Below are 10445 nucleotides of genomic sequence, written 5' to 3'. Positions count from 1 at the left end.
AGGGCTTGGAAGGATGAAACCCAATCAGCAGAAACATTATCTGTACCCTGAGAGCTCCTTTCCTGAGGCAGCTCACGTTGTCGCTGGGGCCATGTTCCCTCTTTACTCCACTGTGGCACAGCTGGCTTGAAAGGTGTAAGGGAAAGAAGCATGCTGAGCAGATAAGAAGGCACCCACTGCACAGCTGTCTTCTCCCCCCCCCCAATTTTACTATCAACCAAGCATCAGTATCAGTTTTAGCAGAAACCTCTGAGATTTATTTATCATAGGTTCTTAGATCTAGAGACAGAAAGGATCTCAAAGCACATCTAGTCCAATTCTCCCATTTTTTTTTCAGGCCTGGGGAAGTTATGCAATCTTGCTCAAAGTCATATACGTGAGTATCAGACTCAGGATTTGAACCCAGGTCCTCGGATTCCAGAGCCAATTCTCTTTCCACTATACCATGTGTTTTATGGTTAAAAAATCCTGTATATCATGTAGGGGGGAAAGCACCGGACTAGATGACAGGAAACCCAAATCTAGGCTCTGAAACTTACTAGCATGAAAGTCACTTTTGAACCACAGGCAAGTCTGAACCTCAGTTAGCTACTCTCAACTACGACTGAACAAAATAATGGGGATGATGACATTTGTACAAGCACCTTGTAAGCCTTAAAATGCTATAGAAATGTGAGCTGTTAGACACACAAGAACCCAGAGATCATCTGGTCCAACTCCCTCATTTTATGGATGAGGAAACTGAGGTCACTGGTTAAGTGACTCACCCAAAGTCACACAGCTAATTACATAGCTGAGTCAGGATTTGAACCTGGGTTTCTGACTCCAAATCCAGTGCCCTTTTCACTGTGCCAGGCTATCTTTATTAGTATGATATCTTCTCTCATTTCAATCCACAAGCATTTATTATTCTCCTCCTATGTGATGTTGTTGTTCAGTAGTTTCAGTTGTGTCCAACTCTTTGTGACCCCATTTGGGGCTTTCTTGGCAGAGATACTGGAGTGCTTTGCCATTTCCTTCTTCAGTTCATTTTACAGATGAGGAAACTGAGGCAAACAGGGTTAAGTGACTTGCCCATGGTCACATAGCTGGTAAGTAAGTGTCTGAGGCCAGAAGACAAGTCTTGCTGACTCTAGGCCCAGTGAGTGCTCTATCCACTGCACCACATAGCTGCCCCTAGGCCTTCTACTAAAAGTTGGGCATGCAGAGACAAAACAAAACAATTCTAACTTTCAAGGATCTTACTGTTCAGCCTGGGAGGACAACCAATACACAGATTTGTTTATGCAAAACAATGCAAGGTGATTTTGAGGAGAGGGCATTTTCACTGGGAAGGGTAATCAGGAAAGGCTTCACAACAGCCTTATATGATAGGTAGTACAAGTCCTATTATTCTAATTTTACAGCACAGGAAACTGAGATTCAGAGAGACTAAGAGGATAAGAGTCACATAACCAATAACTGATGAAACCCAGACTCAAATGAAGGCCTTGTGTTCTTACCAGAGAGGGAGGAGCTTATAGTGGAATAAGTATCAAATGTGACCTGGAGTCAGGCAAGACCTGAGTGAAAGTTCCATTTCCTATGCTTAGTAACTGTATGAGTATAAGTAAGTTTATCGTCTCTAACAGCAGGAGATAGGGTCCTGGGCCTGGAGTCAGGAAGACTTGAGTTCAAATACAACCTCAGATACTTACTAGCTTTGTGACCCTGAGAACAATCACTTAATTTCTGCCTCAGTTTCCTCAACTGTAAAATGGGCATCATAACAGCACCTACCTCCCAGCATTGTTGTGAGGATCGAACGAGACATCTGTAAAGCACTTAGCATAATAGGTGCTGGTTCCCTTCCTTCTTCCATCAGAAAATAGGGATAACAATAGCATTTACTTCAGAGTTGATGAGAGGACTCAAATAAGATTATTGCTGCTGTTGTTGTTTTGTGTCCAACTCTTTGTGACCCCATTTGGGGTTTTCTCAGCCGAGATACTAGACTGGTTTTCCATTTCCTTCTTCAGCTCATTTTACGGATGAGGAAACTGAGGCAAACAAGCTTGAGTGACTTGCCCAGGGTCACACTGCTAGTAAGTATCTGAGACCAGATTTGAACTCAGGAAGATGAGTCTTCCTGAGTCCAGGCCAGCATTCTATCCACTGTGCCACCTAGCTGCCCTAAAATGAGATTATTATCTATATTAACATAGGTTTAGAAACTAAAGCACCATAAAGTGCCACTTACTACTATTTTTTCCACTGGAAGAGGAGAGCCTCTTAGGTTCTCAAGAACCCGCACAGAATTATTATAGAAAGGCAGATCAATGGCAGGCCAACATGGATCCCCTCAAGTCTCTCATGATGGCCACAGTGCTGTGACTTTGTGTGTGGCATTGTACAAAGAACACCAGGCTTGGCATCAGAGGACCTAAGGTCATTCAAATCTTGGCGTTTATTTGCTTCCTATGTAACCTTAGGTAAGCCATTTTTAAGCCACCCAAAGACTGGTTTTCCTCATCTGCAGAAAGAGGGCTTTGGAGTGAATGGCTCTGAAGTCTCTTCCAGCACTAGATTTTATGATCCTAAATCATAGGCTTCATTCATTTAGAGTTAATATAGTGAGGCAGAAGATGGCGCAGATGGGGAGGTTTCAGAAACATTTTCAGGAAGATGGGTGAGAAATGCTCCCAATGCACCCAAGGGCAGGCTGCTTTACTGCAGTTCTTAAAGTCAATGTTGCAGGGTGGGAGACCTTTAGAAATCACTTGGTCTCCCCCTTTGTTTTACAGATGAGGACTTGCTGAAGGTCATATACATAGTAACCATCAGAGAAGGAATTTGAACCCAGGTTCTCTAACTCCCAATTGAATTCTTCTTCCCTGCACCTATGTTTAGGTCAGGGGTGGGGAACCTGAGCCTCTAGGTCACATGTAGCCCTCTAGGTCCTCCAGTGCAGCCCTTTGACCTTGGCCTCGAGGCCACAAGTTCTCCCCCCATGCTAAGCCACCCTCCAACTTGATTCCTAAAGACCTTCCGGCACTCTAGTTTGGTTTAATACCTTCTGGTGGTTTCTAGAGTCATCTTCAGAGACATCTCAGGCTATTCTGGGCTGGGGCTTAAAAAAAATCACACTTTCTCCCCTCCCCAATACATTTTTATCCAGGCAAAAATAGGTTTAAAAGTAGGCTGACATGGTAGAAAGAAGGCAGACCTTGGGACTGGGAAGACCTGAGTTCAAATCTTGCCTCTGACACATATGGACTGTTTGACCCTGGGTAAGTTACTTAACCTGAGAGCCCCAGAAAAATTTATAAGACCATTAGTTATGCTGAGCTGCCTATCTGCATTGGTGGAGAGAGTTTCCACACCAGGAATTCATTGGTAAGTGAAATCATAGGAACAGAAGGGGGGACAGGTAAAGCAGCTTAAAATGAACCTCCAGAGCCCTCTTGAAGGATAAAAGAAATCACAAAAAAGAAGCCTGTAGCCTGAAGGGTAAGAGATGAAGAAGAGAGAAAGCAGATCACTGGGGACAGGTTTTCCTTCTCCTAATAGAGTTTAGTTGCATATCATTTGTTGGTTTTTTTGTGGTTTTTTTAGCACCACTGGTGGAAATTTTCTTACTTAGCCTCCTCCTAAATTACTGCCCAGTCATTGACACTGCAGCAGCTGTACCCCTTAAAGCACTGGGACCTGGGATCCCCTGCTGTCTATACCCCAAAGGTGAACTGGGCAGGGAAGAAGGCACCTGTAGGACACTTTCTTCAAGGGCTCTGGCCTTGCATCAAATGCAGTCCTTAACACTGATTTCCCTTGCTTCCTCTAAGTCCCAACTAAAATCCTATCTTCTAAAGGAAGCCTTTCCCCTACCCCTCTTAATTCTAGTGCCTTTCCTCTGTTATCCGTATGTAGTTTGTATATATTTGTTTGCATCTTGCTTATGCAATTGAAAGTTCATTGAGGGCAAGGACTGTCTTTTGCCTCTTTTTAAATCCTCTGCACTTAGCACAGTGTCTGATGCATAGTAGGCACTTAATAAATGTTTCTTGATTGTTTAATAATGAGCAATTCCTTTTATTCCAAGGGACAGCGGAGGAAAGTCGACTTCAGAAACTCAGAAGGACATGAATTCCTCATTGGAAGTCCCTGTTTGCAAGCCTTTTGCCTCTGCCAGACCCTGCTTTGAAATTTTTTGCAATACTACAAGTATTAGAGACAAAACACAGAGGTCACAGGATTAGAGAATTTAGATCTGGAATTAGTCTTAACCAGGGCAGGACAATTTGGGCAATGCCTGAATGCACTGACTTTTAACACATGTATTCACCCAGCAGCTAGATGTCCCTATAGTAACTACTTCTCTCCCACTCAATCTAATTTGTCTAAATTTCTTGTATTTTCATGTCACGAATTACAAAGTTGATTTCATGCTGCCTGGACAAGTTCATATTTGTTTCATGATTTTTGCCTAGGATACCAAATGCCTCCAGCTAAAAGGACCTTAGAGATTATCTAATGTAGTGGTTCTCAAAGTGTGGTCTGGGGTTCTCTGAGCATTCCTGAGGCCCTTTCATGGGGGCCTACAAGGTCAAAAGTATTTTCATAACAACACTAGGGTGTTTTAATTTCTCATATGGCAAATAACAATAGATTTAACCAATACAAACAAAAGTTATTGGGGGGTGGGGGTGGTCCTCAATAATTTTTAAGAGTATATAAGGGTCCTCAAACCAAAAAGCTTGAGAACTGCTTGTCTAATTCAACCACTAGCAAACTGAGGCCCAATGAGTTGAAGTGACAAGGTCACATAGATAGTAGCAGAGGACTGAAGATTCAACCTAGGTCCTCTGAAGCCTGTCATTCATCTCAGATTCATGCAATTCATGGAAGGCAGCATGGTCCAGGGGAAAAGGTCACTGGATTTGGGTTCAAATCCTGGCTCTGCCACTTACTACCTATGTGACCTCAAGTGAGGTCTCAATCTCAATGGACTTCAGATCCCCTTTTATAAATTGAGGGGTTAGGACTAGATGACTTTGAAAGTTCCTTCCAGCTCCGGAGCCAGGATTGTTTGAAAGTAGAATAGCAGCTAATTAAATGCTAAAGCTCAAGCATCCCCCTTCAACATTCAAGCCTTTCCTGATTCTCCTCTTCACTCCCAAATGACTCTCTATACATTTGTATTTATCCACTTTATATTTCTATATACACTCATGGTCTCCCCCATTAGAATGTAAGGTCCGTGAGAGTGGGGATTGTTTTACTCTTTGCACTTGTATCCCCAGTATCTGGTGTAGTGCTTGACACATAGTAAGTACTTTGTTGAACAATGAATAGTTGCCAGTGCCCCTATAGCTGACCTCTGCTAGGCTTCTCTTCTCCTCTTCCCTGCTCACTCATGCATAAAAGCAAATAGAAGTCTGGGTGTCTTTCTGGTGCCAATTCTGTATAAGCCCATCAAGGGCCTCATTTACTCCTAGACACTCCTGCCCAAATACCATCTCAAGATCTCTTCTTTGACTCCCCTTTTAGGCTGTTCCTTTCCTGTCTGCTCTCTGTCTTTGTTTGTAGCAGAGTTAGTCCTAGTCAAAGGCAATCAGGAGAGAGACATGTTACCTCCACCACCAGGGAGAATCCCCAGGTCTACCTGTCTAGCCCTCCTACCAGATGTTAGACAGTTGGTAGCAGCCTGCCCACACAGGAAGCTATAGGAAGGACCTGGGCTAGGGCCAGGGCCAGGCCCAGGAGCGGGCTGACCTGTCCAAATGCTGATCAAGCTGTTTCAGGACTCGGTCATTAGTCACCACTGTCAACTACCAGGAATGCCCCTGTCAGAGCTGGAGCGGGGAGCTTGCTCAGGACTGACTGCCCAGGGTGAGGTGCGGTGGCTGTGTCAGAGTGGGAAGCCCATTTTCTGGCTCTTTCTGTCTGATGCCCAGTTCTGGGGCTCCTCACACATGTGGAAGGCAGCCCTGGTTCAGGACAGGCATATTCTTTCTCAGGGAGTTCCTGCACAGGCTGAAGAAGAAGCAATAGCCTCCTCAGAGTGGGCCCACTCATCTGTTTATTCTAATGAGCCACCCCGGATTCACCCCAAGTCAGGACAAATCTACAAGCATTTATTAAGTACTTTCTATGTGCCAGGTTGGGCAGCTAGATAGTGCAGCGGATACAGCAGTAGGCCTGGAGTTAGGAAGACCTAAGTTCAAATCTGGTCTCAGATACTTACTAGCTGTGTGACCCTGGGCAAGTCACCTAACCCTGTTTGCCTCAGTTTCCTCATCTGTAAAATAAGCTGGAGCAGGAAATGGCAAACTGTTTCAGTATCTTTGCCAAGAAAACCCCAAATGGGGTCACGAAGAGTCAGACACAACTGAAAACAACTGAAGAGCAACAACAGCAAATGTGCCAGGTACTGTGCTAAGTACTGAGGATAGATAGAAAGACTGGCAAGGACAGTCCCTGCCCTTGAAGAGAAAACATGTAAATAACTATATACAACAAATAAGATATATACAGGATAACCTGAAGGAAAGAGAACAGCAGAGGGAAACCACTGGTATTGAGGGGGACTGGGAAAGTTTGCAGAAGGCAGGATTTTAGCTGGCACTTAAAAGAAGCCTGGCATAGGCCTTTGCCTTTGCCAAATTACAGGATCACAGGACCACAAGATTATAGATTTGGAATCGGAAGGGACCTTGTGGATCAACTAGTCCCCTTCCCTTATTTTACAAATGAGGACTTGGGGTCCAGAGAGGGAAAATGTTTTTGCCCAAGATCAAACAGGTAGTTAAGTAGCAGAGGTGAGATTTCAATCCAGGATTTGACTCCAAATCTAATACTATCTCCATGTCCTTTATTGCCTCTCAATTGAAGAATTTAGATGTGGAAGGTACCTCAGCAGACATCCAGTCCAACTTATATATAAAAAATGAGAAGTACCCCATACTTTGGGGTGGTTATCCAGGCTCTGCTGGAAGACCTCCAGTGATGGGGAACTCACTACTCTTGGAGATAGCCCAATCCACTTTTGGAGAGTTATATTTGTTAGGAAGCTTTTCCTTATAACATAGCCTAAACTTGCCTCTTTGGAACTTTCACTAACTGCTCCTAGTTTTGTCTGGGACCAGGTAGAACAAATACCTCTTGCATGTGACAGTCCTTCAGATACTTGTACCCCCACAAACATACCCCTTCTTCCTTTTCTCTCCCTGCCCCCATTCTTCTCTTCTCTCGCTTTGTATAGAAGGAACTTTGTAGGACTGACTCTCAGGAGAACATTTCCTTGCTGGCAGAGAAGGGCACCCTGAAAGAGATAGGAGACAGCCTGTGCCAGGCAAATCAAACTACCACCACTATCTTGACCACCATCTTCCCTCAGACCCTGGTAGGGACAGCCGTGGACACTGTACCCAAGAGCCTTTGGGATAGCAATGCCTTTGAGGTAGCCAGTGCCTGCTGTCATCATCCTGGGAAGCAGATTTTGTGGAAGATGCAGCCTGGTGACTGTAGTGCTGCAGCCATGTCTTTTGAAGACCCAGAAAAGAATGTCTGGCCACCAAACCACCACTTGGCATTGCCAAATGGTTCAATATCAGAAACAGTTATGATTTTGTCACTGGAAATGGCATTAAATAAGAGGAATTAACATCTACTTTGCAGCTGCACCCTGAGGACCATGGGACTTTTCCATCTGATTTGGAGTTGAAACCTTCCATATGTTGACTCCCCCATTAGAATGTGATCTTCTTAAGAGCAGGGACTGTCACACTCTTCTATTTATATTCCCCAGCTCTTAGCACAGTGCTTTGCACATAACAAGCACTTAATAAAGGCTTTATTCATTCACTGATTCATTGATTCAATCATTTTTGGCCCCCTCCTTGGAGGTGCTCTCTAGAGAAGCGCTGACCACAAGTCTCAGGAGAGTCAAGAACAAGGAAGTGTTCTCTGGAGAAATGGTACAGGTTAAGAATAGGTGTTCGGTGGCAGCTAGGTGGTGCAGTGGATAGAGCACTGGCCCTGGAGTCAGGAGGACCTGAGTCAAATCCGGCCTCAGACACATAACACACACTAGTTATGTGACTCTGGGCAAGTCACTTAACCCCAATTGCCTCACAAAAAAGGGGTGCTCAGAGCTCCAGAAACCTGACTCCCAGATTTCCTCTGCCAAGTGGCACCAGTACCTTGTATCCTGGGACTATCCAGAGATAGATCTGACCCTCAGAAGAGTTTCTGGCCAACCCTCCAAACAGCTATTGCTCCAAGTATATCCCAGGACATCAGTCCCCAGGGTTTTTAACCTATGAAGCTAGGAATGTCCCTATAACTACACAAAGAAAAGCTCCTAGCCTGCCATCCTATGAATTCCAGCTGAGGTCCAGCCCTGTTAGTCATCCAGGGATCTGGCAGATGTTCTCCAAACTCCTGGGACATGTCTGAAGTGAGAAGAGAAAGGCTTATTCTTGGGAAGATCCTTACCAGATCCAAGATTGACTGATTCCGTTTCATTGTGACAACTCTTCTCTCAGGAGGAGGTCAAGGGCTTGGGGGATCTGTTGGCTGAGGCTCTCTAGGACCAGAGACTCTTGTTCCTGTTTATGCCTGAAGTTTTGCCATCCCTGATAGAGAAGAACAAGCCTGTTTCTAAGTCCTGCTGAAAGGTAAGGGGCAGCAACAGGCCTAGAGCTTCTGGCCAGTGATGGGAAGTGGCTCCACTGGAAGTAAGGAAGGTCACAAGCTACTGAAATACTCTGCCACATGTGAGGAGGCAGGGGTGTGGCAAGAGAAGGGAGGTAGACACGCTATCATGAGGCCAGGGCAACGAGGGCCATGGCATTAAGATTAGTGCCCTCCACCTGTCAATATCCAGATTTGTGTTTGACTTGGAGCTGCTGAGGAAGTCTGAAAAGGAGGGAGGGCAGCCAGGAGCCAGCTCAGTCCACTCTTGGGCACAACTGGGCTTCTGAAGCTGGGATCCCCTCTTTGGCCTCCTTTTACACAGCAAAGTGAGAAAGCATCCCTGTTTCTTGCTCCAAAGAGGAATGGGACAGAGCTGAAATACAATGGCAGATGAAACAAATCAGAGCTCCTGAGACTAGGAAAATGGAGGCTAAGGGATGAGGTATATGACTAAGGACTGTAAAAACCTGAACTTTTTCATCAGATCCAAGTGTAACAAATCTACAGGGAACCCTTGAAACTCAAGAGAGATAAGGTTAGCCTATCAAGCTCTTTGACCTAGAGGTCACTATTTGGACTATTTCCTAAATTTTATTGAATGGAGCATGGCAGGGGAGGAGAGCCAGGAGAAGGCTTATCTGAACAAAATCATTCATTGATGCTTCCTTTGAAATAATTAAATACTGATAACCTATCTGTTTAACTATTGGGAAACTGCTTAACAAACTGTAGTGGGTCTGCTTGCCTCAAGTTTCTCCCCACTCCAATCCATCCTCCATTCAGTCACCAAAGTGATTTTCCTAAAATGTAGGTCTGACCATGTCACCTCCCTACTCAATAAATTCCAGTGGCTTCTTATGACTGTTGTTATTTGTGGTGGTATGTCAGTTATGGCCCACTTATGACTCCATTTGGGGTTTTCTTGCAAAGATACTGGAGTAGTCTGCCATTTCCTTCTCCAGCTCATTTCACAGATGAGGAAACTGAGGCAAAAAAAGTGAAGTGACTTGCCCAGGGTCACACAGCTAGTGTCTGAGGCTGGTTTTGAACTCAGGTCTTCCTGACTCCAGGCCTGCTGCTCTACCCACTGCACCACCTAGCTGCCCTCTTATGTCTCCAGGATCAAATATAAAATCTGTTTGGCATTCAAAGCCCTTGATAAACTAGCCTTCTCCTATTTTTCCAGTCTTCTCACACCTTATTCCCCACCACATGCTCTCCAATCCAGTGACAATAGCCTCTGTACTGTTCCTCAAATAAGACAGTCCATCTTTCTGCTCTGGGCGTTTTCTCTGGCTGTCCCCCATGCCTGGAATGCTCTTCTTCCTCATCTTTGCCTACTAGCTACCCTGGCTTCCATTAAGTTCCAATTAAAAGCCCACCTTCAACAGGAAGCTTTTCCCAAGGGCTCTTCCTTCTAGTGCCTTCCCTCTGTTATTTCCTATCTCTCTGTCTATACTTTATTTGTATATATTTGTTTGCTTGTTATCTCCCCCATTAGACTGTGAGCTCCTTGAGGGACAGGGCTGTCTTTTATTGTTCTTTGTATCCCTACTGCTTAGCAGAGTGCTTGGCACATAGTAGGCACTTAATATATGTTTATTGACTGACTGTGGTATATTCATGTAATGGAAAACTATTATGAGGGGGGAAATGAGAACTACAAAGAATACAAAGAAATAGAGAATTACTTACGAATGCAAAGAAACAATAAACAAAAACACAATAAATAAATATTACAGCAGCACAACTTTAGGAATACAGATCAA

The sequence above is a fragment of the Phascolarctos cinereus genome, unplaced genomic scaffold (genome assembly GCF_003287225.1).
Source record: "Phascolarctos cinereus isolate Bilbo 61053 unplaced genomic scaffold, phaCin_HiC Scaffold_2;HRSCAF=192, whole genome shotgun sequence".
In the NCBI taxonomy this organism is placed as follows: Eukaryota; Metazoa; Chordata; class Mammalia; order Diprotodontia; family Phascolarctidae; genus Phascolarctos; species Phascolarctos cinereus.
The sequence above is the reverse complement of the archived record's forward strand: the minus strand, read 5'-3'. Positions refer to the sequence as shown.